This window comes from Enhydra lutris, unplaced genomic scaffold (genome assembly GCF_002288905.1).
Source record: "Enhydra lutris kenyoni isolate GAN:26980312 unplaced genomic scaffold, ASM228890v2 scaffoldscaffold1, whole genome shotgun sequence".
NCBI lineage: Eukaryota > Metazoa > Chordata > Mammalia > Carnivora > Mustelidae > Enhydra > Enhydra lutris.
Genome location: NW_019154085.1, coordinates 90,812,339 through 90,825,917, shown reverse-complemented (window position 1 = coordinate 90,825,917; position 13,579 = coordinate 90,812,339). Strand labels below are relative to the sequence as shown.

Here is a 13,579-nt window from a genome sequence, read left to right as displayed (position 1 = left end):
ATGAACACTTACATGCACAGCCTGTTCTTTTAGGGGAAGTGGAAAGAATCTGTGGATGCACCAGTAGTTGAGAATAACAATGGCAGATGTGGCTTGTCCCAGTGGGATCCTACTACTTCTGCTTCACTTTTGAATTTTTACTTATTTTTTAACTTTTACATTATTCTTCTAGGTAGAGAAGAGAAAGGCTTATAAAGTAAAACAAACTACCAATGACATATTTTCTTTATAAAGAGGTGAATCTGTAAGAAGCCTGCTCTCTGGAAGCTCCAATAATGACATTTTATAAATTGCATGTCAATGCAATGTAATTTTCACTGGAAATATTTTGAATTCATATTATGCAGTTTAGAAAGTGTCATATTAAATCCTGTAATACTATCTATTGCACTTGACAAGAATTTGTGTGTGTGTGTGTGTGTGTGTGTGTGTGTGTGTGTGTGTGTTTTCTTATTTAGAAAGTTGTATTGTAACTCTATGGTTGTAAACTGTGGAGAGGGGAAAAATGGTTACTATTTCCTCTTTGCTAACACACTGTATATCATCTGCCAAAACCATTCTATTCCATTTATCATTCTCTTCAACAGCCTGTTGTCTTGACAGTTTATATGGTAATATTGTACAAACAAATTTGCATTTGTGAACCTCAGATGAAGAGGGACCCAAATCTCTGTAAACGAAGAGGTAGGTAGGGCACCACTCTTCAGAATCATTCTAGAGTTCCCATTAGAGATTCTGGTAGTCACTTTCCAGCAATTCTACTTAGGTTTCCTCAACTAGCTTACAGGAAAACAAAAAAGACTCTTCCTGCCTTTTTTCTAAATATTGATTCCATGTTTTATTTTAAAAGCAAAGTAAAAGCAATTTGAGGCAACTAAAAAGTGAGTCTACCAAAATATTTGTAAATATCCATTTGATTACATTTATCTAGTTGGTCTGACACAGTTAAGTCAGAAGCATGAGACAATTGCTCAATTCACTTTACATTTTTAGGATAAACAACATCAAACTCTGATTTGGTGGGGGATAGTAAGGCATAGTGAAAAGAACCTGAGTATTAAAGTCAGAATTTGGTTTGAATGGTAATTCTAGTTCCTACTCATATAATTTAAAAATAACTATTTATCTTCTTTGTGCTTCAGTTTCACAAAGGCTAAGAATTAAAGTGAAATACACATATTGAAATGAATATCTGGCTTAATAATGAGTAACTGGTGAAAATTAAGTAATAGTAATAATTAAGTAACCAGCTACTTAAATAGTAGTAATAGTTAATAAATAGAAAAAATAGTATGTAAAAATAAGCAAATAGTAAATAAAAACAGAAGATGCAGATTTCAACTTTATCATCAACAAGCAACGTGAATTTAGGAGGAAAAAGAGTACCATTTATTTAAAAGACTTCTATGTTGCAGGCACTGCTTTAAGTCCTTTACATTTATAATGTTATTATTTTAAGTGAACAAATGATTTTACTATAACTTTGTGAAGCATCCTATTTATTTTATAAGTAAAGACCAGGTAACTTGCTCAAGGTCACACATAACTATGAGTCACATAAGACATTTAAATACTATGGGAAATCACATTCCCAATCTGCAAATTTGAAAGGTTACAAGACACCTGCAGTCTTTTAAACAAAACTGTGCTTTAATTTTATTATCTGAATATATGTTTATCAGATATATAAAATATTTTCAGCTCATGTTATTCTTATTTCTTGAAAAACAGTATCTTAACTATATAAGTGACACATACAGTACTCTTTATGGAAATATAAGCTATAACACAAAGAAGTAGAAACAAATAGCTCATAGCCACATAAAAGAAACTCCATTATGTTACCCTCACTACGAAAATGAAATATTGTACACTCTATATTTCACCAAAAATTACATAGAAATAATTTCTCTAAGTCATTAAAAATTCTTACAAATGTCATTTCTATAGCTGTATAATATTTGTCTAGTGGATATACTTTAGCTAAACTGTTCTCCTAGAGTTTGGTATCTAAGCTATAACTTTTTTTGTAATTTGAATAAGGAAGGTAACATTTGCAATAAAAATACTTTCTTCTACAGTTATGTGTGTGGATACATGTTTCAAAAGAGTCTTTGTTAGTGATATTCACATCATTTTATATTTGATAATCCTTATATCTTTATCTTGTCCTTAGCCTACATTCTAAAATTCCTTGCACAGGAACTAACAATCTTAGATTGAATGTGACATTTGTTACTTACTTAACAAAGTCACATATTTTTTCTGCTCAATATTCTGAAAGTCTTTCTCATATAATATGTATTTATAAATTTATCATTCATGTTTAGAATTTTTGTGATTGTATCAATCAGTAATTATGAACATTAAAAGAAACAACTTCTTAATGTAAAATAGTTAGCAAACCTTTCTTTGGGATTATAAAACTCAGTGGAAGGTGAAGAAGGATGGCAATTGAGAGAAAATTTTATTTACTAGAAACATACAATTAGATACACATTATTAAATAAATATCTGGGGTAGGATGAGAGATACCTGTCTCTTAAAAGCCAAGTAAAAATGATACATGCACACGTATACACATCCCTGCAGACAGTATGTAGATACCAGTTATAAATGCATACAAAGGATACTGCTAGTTATCTCTGAAACATGTGTGCGTGCATAGGTACTTACCTTAGAAAGAGAAAGTATAAGAGAAAGATAGCCGTAGGTTAGATTCTGACAAGAATCAAGATTTACATGTAGTTTCATCTGTCATTGAATATTAACCTGTGTGTCCATTTGAAATCTTGGAGGAACTGATACCACAACTGAAGAAAACTTTTTCTTTGTTATTCTTATTATTTCGTTGCTAGACTCATCTTGGTAGAAAAATATTTCTACCAATTATAATGAATGGCGTATTTTTGTTGTGGTATTGTGTATGGAGGAACATTAGGAGCAGTGTTAACTTTTATTAAAGAAATCTCCTTGTTTTTGAGCAACTGATCTAAATCATTTATCCAACTGATATGCTTTGGAAAGTTCATAATGAACTCAACTAGGAATGCCAGAGTCAAAAATGTGTTAATAAATTTAACTGAGAAACAAACCACTCAAATACTTACTATTTTTTAAACACTTCTTTGGAAGTTTACATTTGCTCTAAAATTTACTGCCTTAAGAATTTGAAAAGCTAAGGTCAAAATACACACAATTATTTACACATATGTACATATATGTGCATATACATATGTGTATATGTACAATGCACATATATCTATGTATACATATATGCACATATATGATGTATATATACACACATTTTTATATACATAAACACATCACTTCATTTACTCAATATATACTCAGGTTTGTTTACAGTTTTGACTTTGTCAAATTTTCTCATTAAAATACCTTCATTTTTGTGCATGAATCCATGGAGAATTATATTAAAATAGAAATATTTTTAACTTTCTAGCTTTTTTTTAGTGTTGTTCATATTAAGTAGTATAATTTTTTCTTTTATACCTCTTTTATACTGAATAATTTTACATTTTATTTAAAAACATGTAAAACATTTAATTATTCCTTTGTTTGTTTTCCATCATAGATAAGTATATTTAGTTTACATCTAGAATGCAGTTTTCTTTTATTATTTATCCATACCCCAAGTACCTTAGAGAAGCCATATTATATGGTTTATAATGCTTAGGAGAAATAATGCTTCAAATATGGTGTATGAAAAAAAAAGCACGTTTTAGTAATACAAATGTCTAATGGCCAGTCTCACTTTCTGCTAACCTACTTGGTCTTTATTGTGTATGGAGTGCTACAGTGAGAAATAAAAGAGAAGGAAATAGGGAATATGTGTGAAGGAGGAATTTCAACTAAGAGAGTTTGAAAATGCTATATTAAGGAGTGACCTTGAAGACTAACAGAGAGAAAATGATTGAGACACTGCATTTTCTGGGAGAAAGAGCATTCCAAGAAGAAACATGACCTTGGAGGAATAACCAGGCCTGGAGTGTCCAAGGAACAGCAGGGAGATAAGATAGGTGAAGTAGAGAGAGAGGGTCAAGAGTGGTAAGAGAGGTCAGGAAGACAAACCATTGTCGAGGAAGGGCACTCACATCAGAGAACGCTTTGTAAGGAACTTCTCTTGCTATTTCTCCTCCTGGAAAGAGCATATAAATTTGATCCCTTTTTTTTTCTGACAAATGAATTTCACATAATTTTTTAGATTTATGTCAAAATAAAGATGAAAATTTGAAAGATTGTTAGATGACTGCAGCAATATAGTAATCCAGATTTTGGAACTGCCATGATGAAATCTTTGGCCTGTACATATTCTGGATAATTACCCTAATTACCTTTTTCTCAGCTTTGGTGTTTATTCTTATCTACAAAGCTAGCAGGATGGCATATACTGATAAAGTATACAATAGGTAGGAACAAGCCAAACTCAACTTTGAAAGAATATTGAGAATCTTAAAATAAAATGTGTCTAATAAGTTATATTGTTTACAGGTCAATAATTTGATCTCTTGACTAGATTTATTGATTTATTGTTATAGAAGTAACAAATAGGTCTATCATTGCAACTAGAATTATATTTTATTTTTTACAACATGGGTATTTGTTATTTCATTATAATCAATACAGTAAAATTTGTATAACTGAAGTGATTCATAAGTAAATATTATGGGCCATCTTTTAAAACTGGTATTGGTACTTTTAGATTCCAGGTTAGATTTTTATAGGTTGGAGACAGTAATAATAGCTTATATTCATTGATAGTTTTCTCTTTCTTAGGTTTAAGGCTCAGCCTCACTCATGGAGTCCTCCTAGCAACTCAACAACGAAAGTACATTGAATAGCTAAGGATGCTAAACCTAAGGTTACAGTAAATTACTTGTCTCAAAACCCACAGCTCTTAAAATCTGGAACCAGGACTTGGATCTGTATCATTTGATCCAGTATCTGCACTAAAAACTATTCTGCAACTGGGACACAAATAACTCCCCAAAACAAAGGTCCTCATTGCTTCTTTCTTTTGCTATTTTATACCAAGATCTCAGTTCTATGGACACTAGGAGCTGACTAAAATTGTATACATGTCAAAAGTTATGAGTTCAGGAAGAATATAGCTGTCTTCACCATAAAACCCTAAAGCTGCAGTAGATCTACAAGAGAGGGGGAAAACTATATTTATATAGTGATTATAAATTTACACTCAGAGATAAATATGGACAGTATTACAAAGCCTTCAGTGACAAGATTTATTATTCCTGAACTATGTATAGTTGTTGTTATTTCTCATAATCAGGCATACTTTAAACTTTGAGGGAAACAAGTTAGCTCATTTAAAAAAAAAAAAAAAAAAAGCAGTCTCTCTCTCTCGATATAGAACATGCCCCTTACTTGACTTAGAGTTCAGCTAGGTGCTACATATCAACAAATTATCACATTAGCCTTTATCTTGTCATTTCCTCATTGGCTGCCTGGTCAGCAAGGTATTGATTTTTTTTTTTAAGATTCTGCTTACAGTACATGATGGTTTGCTTGGCTTTACTCCCAAACATCTTTAAAAACCTTAGTAGTGTACTTCCCTGCTAGATGTCTTTATTCATCTTCTAATAAGCCTGCTTGCCTCCTATAATAATACTGCATCTGCTGTAGAATGATATTTATCAGAGAGACAGCAGGCTATGAAAGAAATTTTAAAAACCAATGCTTGAGCTGAATTTAATATGAGAATTCAAATAAAGGTGCCAATAAAATTCACATTTTAATACAGTCATTAGATGCATGCAGAAAGTAAAGTATCTCAATGGATAATATAAGTCATCATTAAATTTGCATTAATTTAGCTCAGTTAAATATTCCTTCAAGTTCTAAATGTCTCACTATAAACAAGGAAGAAACGGAATTGTCCTTCACATTATAGTCTATTGGGTATAAGAAAGAAAATAATTGGCACTTCAAAACATATATGACATATGGGATATATTACCAAATTAATAAAAATTTTAATCATAGTGAAAGTTGATGACAAGTGTTGTTACAAGACCAGGTTGACTCTTCTGACTGGGAACAGCTACTAAGTAAAAAAGAAAGCAAAGAACCCACTGAACAGGTGCCTAGTCAACCTTACAAGAGCCATATTTTCCAACTCACTCATCAATGTGCCACTTCCACAAATTTGCTATTTGCTAATATCACCTCTGCTGTGGTTTTACCTAGTATTTTTCTTTAAACTGTTTAACTTTTTAAAATTTAGCTTCATTATGAGCCAAAAGATTCTTGATATCATGATCTGATATGCTGGCTTATATATTCTAATTACATATTTAAAATACATAATTATTATGTGCAGTATATAAATAATTTCTTGTTTACATATACTTGCTATACATCAGGAATGATTACTTCATGGCAGTTTCCCCCAAATATTTTCAAATTTAAAATACACATATAAGCATACACTCATAAACGGACACATGAATTAGAGAAATCCTACTGATAGTATCCATGATTTTAGTTAATTATTCTATTCCTAATACTTAAGGCACTACTATGAAGTCAGAGTCCTTATAATAATAGTTAGATGTTCTGGTTCCAAACTTAAAATTTTTCTTCCAGAACACTGACAAATTTCTCTAAGAAATTTAAGAAAACAAAAATAAGCCAAGGAGAACTCAAAGATGGATGCTTAGCAATGAATGAATATATTTCACAAAGCTCACAAAGAATATTGAACATAAGACTTAGAATTTGACCTAGATTTCCTTAAGAAAAAATCAGGAAGAAAGAAAAGTGCCCAGGAAAAAACGGAAAACCAAATGTTACAGAGGAAAATGGATATGACAACAAAAGAAATCACACCAACTATGACATCTCAGTATAACATTGTGGGAATTCTGTAGCTTGGAAACAAGTCACTTAGTGTTCGAGGAGATGGTAAATATATTTCAAATAATAGTTTGAATGTTAATTTTAAACTGCTGAAAAACTAGACCCAAAGAGTAATATTTGATGGCAACTTGGAGTGATTATTCTGATGTCATGCCAACAAATCTATCCTTGACACAACTTTATTAAACTTTTTATTAAGAAATTACATAAAGATATAATATGTACTCTTTACAAACTTGCAGATGGCACAAATCTGGGAGAAATATGTCATGATGTAATTTTGAGGTAAGTATTCTCATTTTCTGGGGTGGGCGGTAGAGAATAGACTTTAATAAATATAAAAGGAAATAACAAAGTGTATGATATACAAGAGATTAAATATACCAGCTTTTTCTCCACCAAAGAGAACAGTAATATTTCTAAGACTTGAGAGAAAATTGTTCTGGGAGTTGGTGTTGTTGCTGTTGTTGTTTAAGATTTTATTTATTTATTTATTTGAGAGAGAGAGAGCAAACGAGTGCAGGAGCTGTGAGCTGTGAAAGGGAAGAGGGACAGAGAGAGGAAAGAAAGGAGGCTCCCTGCTGAGCAGGAAGTGAGCAGGGAGTCTGATGCAGAAGGGAAGCTGGGCTCCATGGGGCTTCATGGAAGTGGGGGTGCTTGAAGAGGGGCTTGAGGGGAGGCCTAGTCCCAGGACCCAAGGCCCTGGGATCACAATAACCTGAGCAGAAGGCAGACACTTAACTGACTGAGCCACCCAGGTGCCCTCGGGGTTTTTTCTAAAATAATTATCCCAAGAGGCGCCTGGGTGGCTCAGTGGGTTAAAGCCTCTGCCTTCGGCTCAGGTCATGATCTCGGGGTCCTGGGATCGAGCCCTACATCGGGCTCTCTGCTCAGCGGGGAGCCTGCTTCCACCTCTCTCTCTCTGCCTGCCTCTCTGCCTACTTGTGATCTCTGTCTGTCAAATAAATAATTTTTTAAATAAATAAAATAAAATAAAATAAAATAATTATCCCAACATCATCTTCACAGGGATGCAGTATTATATAAAATGATATAACTTATATATGATATATTATGTCTCTCAAACAAATGAATGACTAATGGCAAAGGTCAAGAAAAACTTTGATACTATTTCTCAAATTTGTTGACCATGATTAGACAACACATATCAAGGTTCTGGTTTTTGGAAAGAATTTTAAGTGTATTAATAATTCTTAATTGCATATTAAGAATAGATTTAGGTGACATAAACATTCAACTGGACAATGGCTGTGAGAAAAGTCATTAAAATTTTCACCAAAATAGGAGAGATGACAACATGCATAATCACCATAATGCTGTGTTTCCTCCCCACAATATTGGTAAATAATTGGATAAATAATACTGGATAAATACCTTTTGGTATATAAATTACACACATGGATCTCAAATGATGGTAGAAGAGATTCCAAATTTACTCATTTAGGTAACATGTTTGAGGTAAGAAAACAAAATACCTGGACTTCACACCACATTCACCAGTTGATCTTATTGTAGTTTGGCAGGGAAAGGATGGAAATAAAGCAGGAATAAACTGGAAAGGAAAGCTAAGAGAAAAGATGGAAAATGGAGAGATGGGAGGGAGGATCCAAAGGGTGATGAAGGAAGGAGGAGATATAAACTGAAATTAAATATCCTGAGAAAAGTAAAGAAAAATTTATCTTACTCTGTTCAGATTGAAGGATCCTCAAAATGTTGATAAAGAAAATTGAGATTTGTAGGTCTATGCATTAATGAAATTTATGAATCACTATGTAAATACGTTCTGTACTATATAGTAAAATCTGTTGGGGTGAAAATGAATACACAGAAAACAGGTTTTCTTCTTTCCAATGTGAGCTAACAGATTGGCTAACTCAGCAACAGTGAACCAAATTTTCTTCCACCAGATATCTGAGTAAACTTCCTTTCTTGTATCTTAATGAAACTTATTTTGTATAATAAAGAAATCAACTTTCTACAAGATTCCTGTATCTATAAGACAAAATATTTTATTGCATTCATTATTTTAGTTGAAACTACTAATTTGAAACAAGCTCAATTAACAGTAAATGGAAATTTTTGTGAATTATATACACATTCTTGTTATTATATAATTTTTCTCCTTTTAGTCATTGAAACTAACTTGGACAAAAACTCATCATTATGAAAAAAGTAACAATTTAGATTGCAAATTTTGTAATCAAAATTATGCTTCATTATTATTATATAGACTATATTCAGATTCTTGCCATTTGCAGATGATTCAAGTTCCTATCTGGGAGAAAAGAAGTCTTATAAATAAGGTTATCCAAGGCACTAAACTTCAGGTATAGAAACAGCCTCAGAAGTCTAATGTGACTTGTGTACATCACAGCGCTAAAGACAAAACAATGAGTAGGCACATGCTTTCTGTATTGGAATGATGTGGAGATATAATGTTCCCTGGGGCCAGATGCACTAGAATTTAAATCGGTGCTTACCAACTTATTAGCTTGGGCATTGACCTTACCATTCTGACTCTGTTTCCTCATCTGTTAAATGGGAATAATAAAACCATAATAATAATATCAATGCCACCTAATGTAAAGGTTTCTCTGAGGATTGGAAGAAAGTGATTGACACATCTTAGGACCTCAGTTAAAATTAATTATTTCATCTCTTTCTATTATCCCAGCTTCTGCCTAACATTTCTGAAAAAGGCCAGGAATGGATCTTGTAATTTAATTCAAGACTTTATGTTCCCAATTCAAATGAAGAAAAAGCAAACCTGACTATAGGTAAAGAACCTGGAGGCATAATAAGAATACATTTAGGAAAGCTTCTCAGGCATCAGAATCTCACAAATCTGTTGCTGGTTTTTGGTCACTCTTGATTAATTTGATAACAAAACCTCATCTTCCCTTTGCTCATATCTTTAGTCAAGACCTGTCTTTGGTACAGCCTTTCCTCCCAGTCACTGAGGACTGATGACAAAATGAAAGGAGAACAATATCATTAGGTTCTTCCACAAGATTCCATCCTGTCTTCTCCAGGAATTATCAGCACTGGAAATACTTCACAAAATCCATCAAAGAAAATTTAACCGTTAAAGTTTCTCAAGGGTTTCTTCCCTTTACAAGTCTAATTGCACTGGTTATAGTTAACGTCTGTGTCAGTTCACAATGTTTTAGACTTAAAATAGTTTTATACAGAGCCCTCTCATTGGCTACTCTCAAATGAGCTATTGCTCATCCAAGAAAATGAAAACAGATACACATATGCAAATGAACAAGATATATTGTGGAAAATTTGTATCTAAATGCAAGTAAATATAGCCAAATCTAATCTAAATATATTAGATGAAAACCATATTCCTCTCCCTATTTCTAAGTTAGCATGGGTGCTCTATTGACTCAGTGTCAGAGAAGAGATTTGTTTTTAGGAGGAGAAATTTCACTTACAGAGCACCCATCAGATATAAAATAACTCATCCTGAGAAGATAATTTTTCTTAATCCTTTTAATAACCTTATAATAGATATTCTTCATTTTACATTTAAGAAACTGATGCTTACAGAGGTTTAAACACTTAATATCATATGATCAGTAAATTCAGAGGCTAAATTCTTTGCTGTTCTTTACATTCTATAATGCTATTAGTGTGGTATCTGCATAATTATTCAAAGGAGTATTCTGATGATTTCTCATCATTTTCAGTTTTATAAATTTAATTAAGTGAATGATTTTCAAAAGCTTTTATGAAGCATGCTTATGATATAGAATGATGGCAGAATAAAGTCTGAAAAATATGTTATCTTACATTTTAACAAGAGTACAAACATTTAACAGAATTATAGGAACCACGAGTTTTTTTTAATATATACTATATACTGGGAAATACTGTAATAAGAATGGGTTTTTAAAAAGCCGTATAGCACTTGCTGTGTTGAACACTGGGTTTATATGTAAGTGATGAATCACTGAATTCTACCCCTGAAACCAATATTACACTGTATCCTAGCTAATTAGAATTTAAATTAAAAATGTGAAAAAAAATAAAAATAAAAAAGTAAAAAAAAAGATAGGTTATATTGGCAGAAAGTATAATAATGGTATATTGGTTGCATCATTTTAGCTTTAAAGAAAGATAAATGTAATGTACTTACACACACAAACACAAGCATACATTCTATAATATTGGACCTACAATATTGGATTGACATCCCCAAGGTTATATATGGAGGCTTAAGGAGAAACTAAAGCCCTCTTAATCCTTTATCTTCAGTCTTAAATTTCTTATATACTCCAGATGTATTAACGTTGGCTTTCCTTTCTCTGGTCAATATTTAAGAATTTTTGTTTCTTTGTTTGTTTTGTTTTGTTTTAGAGAAAATTCCTCAATGGACAGATCTGAACTGAGGTTTTAAATAGGAAATCTGTCACTGTGAACCTCTGTTGTCGCCTGCTAAAATGTAACACTTACTGAGAAGGCATTAGTTCAACAAGTTTACCTCTTCCTAGCTGACATGTGACTGGAGAGGCAAAGGTACTAATTTTTACTCTAAACTAAAAGCACCTAAATAAGAAGGCACTTGCTTTTTTAAAAAGTAAAATCACATATACCATTAGAAATGTTTTTAAAGGAAAAATGACATTTCTTAAAACTATTTGTATTCACTTGACAGATATTCACATACCAGAGACCACACTAGTTATGGTGTCATTTGCAGAACTATTTGTTCCACGTTAAGCAAAATATCATCTCCACCTCAGCAGGAGATCTTGGTGCATAATTAAGTTGATCTTTTGCAAAAAGTTTGCAATGCTGTCCTCTGTTTATTGACAAAAAGAGAATCCCATTTCTAATGGGATTTAAGTCGAGTGAGTTTTTAATACCTTAAAAAGGCAGCTCATATTTTTCCCTAAATACTCTCTAATGTCCATCTTTCATTATTAACTAGAAACCAACGTTACTTCTGTACTCATTTGGAATATTTTTTGCTTTATCCCTAAAGACAGTTAAATCATACTGATTCAGTTTCAGCTTCCTCTTTTATTTCCACAAATAAATTCCTGGCCCAAAATTAAAAAAAAATAATATTAATATACTTATTGTTCGTATCTTGTCAGTTTAAATAACTAACATTTTCAAAAGTGAACTGCAGGGGTGCCTGGTTGGCTCAGTGGATTAAACCTCTGTCTTCCACTTAGGTCATGATCTCATGGTCTTGGGATTGAGCCCTGAATCAGGCTCTCTGCTCAGCAGGAAGCCTGCTTCCCCCTCTTTCTCTGCCTGCCTCTCTGCCTGCTTATGATCTCTCTCTCTTTGTCAAACAAACAAATAAATAAATAACCTCAACTGCATATACCAGTGGCATTAAAATGTGCCCTGGGTAAGGCAATGCTTATGTGGAAAGGGGATGGGTTCTCACTAACAAAGAGAAGGGGGATATTTCCATATTTCACCTACCACAGGTTCTCTGCCTTCTTTCCTCAAGCCTGGCCTGGTTCTGAACAGAACCTGAGATCCTACATATACCCAAATCCCCCAGATTCAAGCCCCACCCATTTATAACTCTCTTGTCTTTCATCACACTCTCCCTGAGTCTTTAAGGGACTGTGGCAACAGCTGCCCTGAGACAATAAATTACTATAACAGGCCTTGGTGTAGTTATAGTAATTGCAAATTCAGGTTTGGCTGATGGCCCCTCACCATACATACTGATTCATTGGCCCTGAATAACCTATGGACTCCTATGTGACACATCCGCACCAGGGCTGAATTTGTCTCCTTTTGTGGAGAGAATCACCACTCTTACTTTCTTCATGTAGATAATTCTCCAGATTTTGAAATAACTCATTCCAATCTGACCTTGCATGTGGGCCAAATGATTATAAAATACAGGCATGCTTTGCAACTCAGCATTATTTCACATCACTGCTATGCTGAGAGACATTTCTGGGCACTAAATATGGGGCAAAAGGGTATAGGAAGACCATCCTCAAAAATAATGTGGAATGAGAAAGTCCTCAAGTCATTGATGTTGTAGTTTCACTTACAAGCTTTATGACTTAGCCTGACTATAGTATAGGGTCATGGTTGGCACATCCTTAGAAAAGTAATCACCCCAGGAATCTACACTGAGTGCTACAGTCAGCTCCTCATCTACACTTTCCCTTCTAAATAGTTCCAAAAGTCTCTTTGAAAAATCCCCAGCCACATGTATTCCTCCAGTGAGGCCTGTAAAGCAAGAGCTTACAACACCTGCTAAGTACCTACACCTGATGAAAGAAATGTGTACCCCTTATAGACCAAAAAGACAAGATACTATTAAAGTTTTATTGGAATAAAGTCACAATGCATTAAGAACTCTGTCCCTGTTTAGGACTATATTCAATGTCTCTGTTATTCCAAAATTATTACTGATACCATCTTCTCTATATATGTGGTAGTACTTGAACTAAGCCTTAACAAGGTGGTAAAGCCCTGGGGAAATAAAATCTGATTAAAATGTTAGATTATGACTCAGTAAGACTTGGGGTAGAGAAGTCAGGAGAGGACAAATAATGCTAAGCATTGAATGTTTATCAAATAGGTAAAGCTTCATATAGAAACAAATAGATGGTTTGATCTGAGTAAAAGATGCCAGATTTACCCTCCCACTTGAAATAACAACAAC

General features: G+C 33.1%; 1 protein-coding gene across 1 annotated transcript in view; it reads right to left on the bottom strand.

Annotated features, from left to right (window-relative positions):
* The window catches only part of LOC111140884 (LDL receptor related protein 1B), a 1,957,146-nt gene that overhangs the window by 175,290 nt on the left and 1,768,277 nt on the right, over nucleotides 1-13,579 (bottom strand). The window lies entirely within an intron of this gene.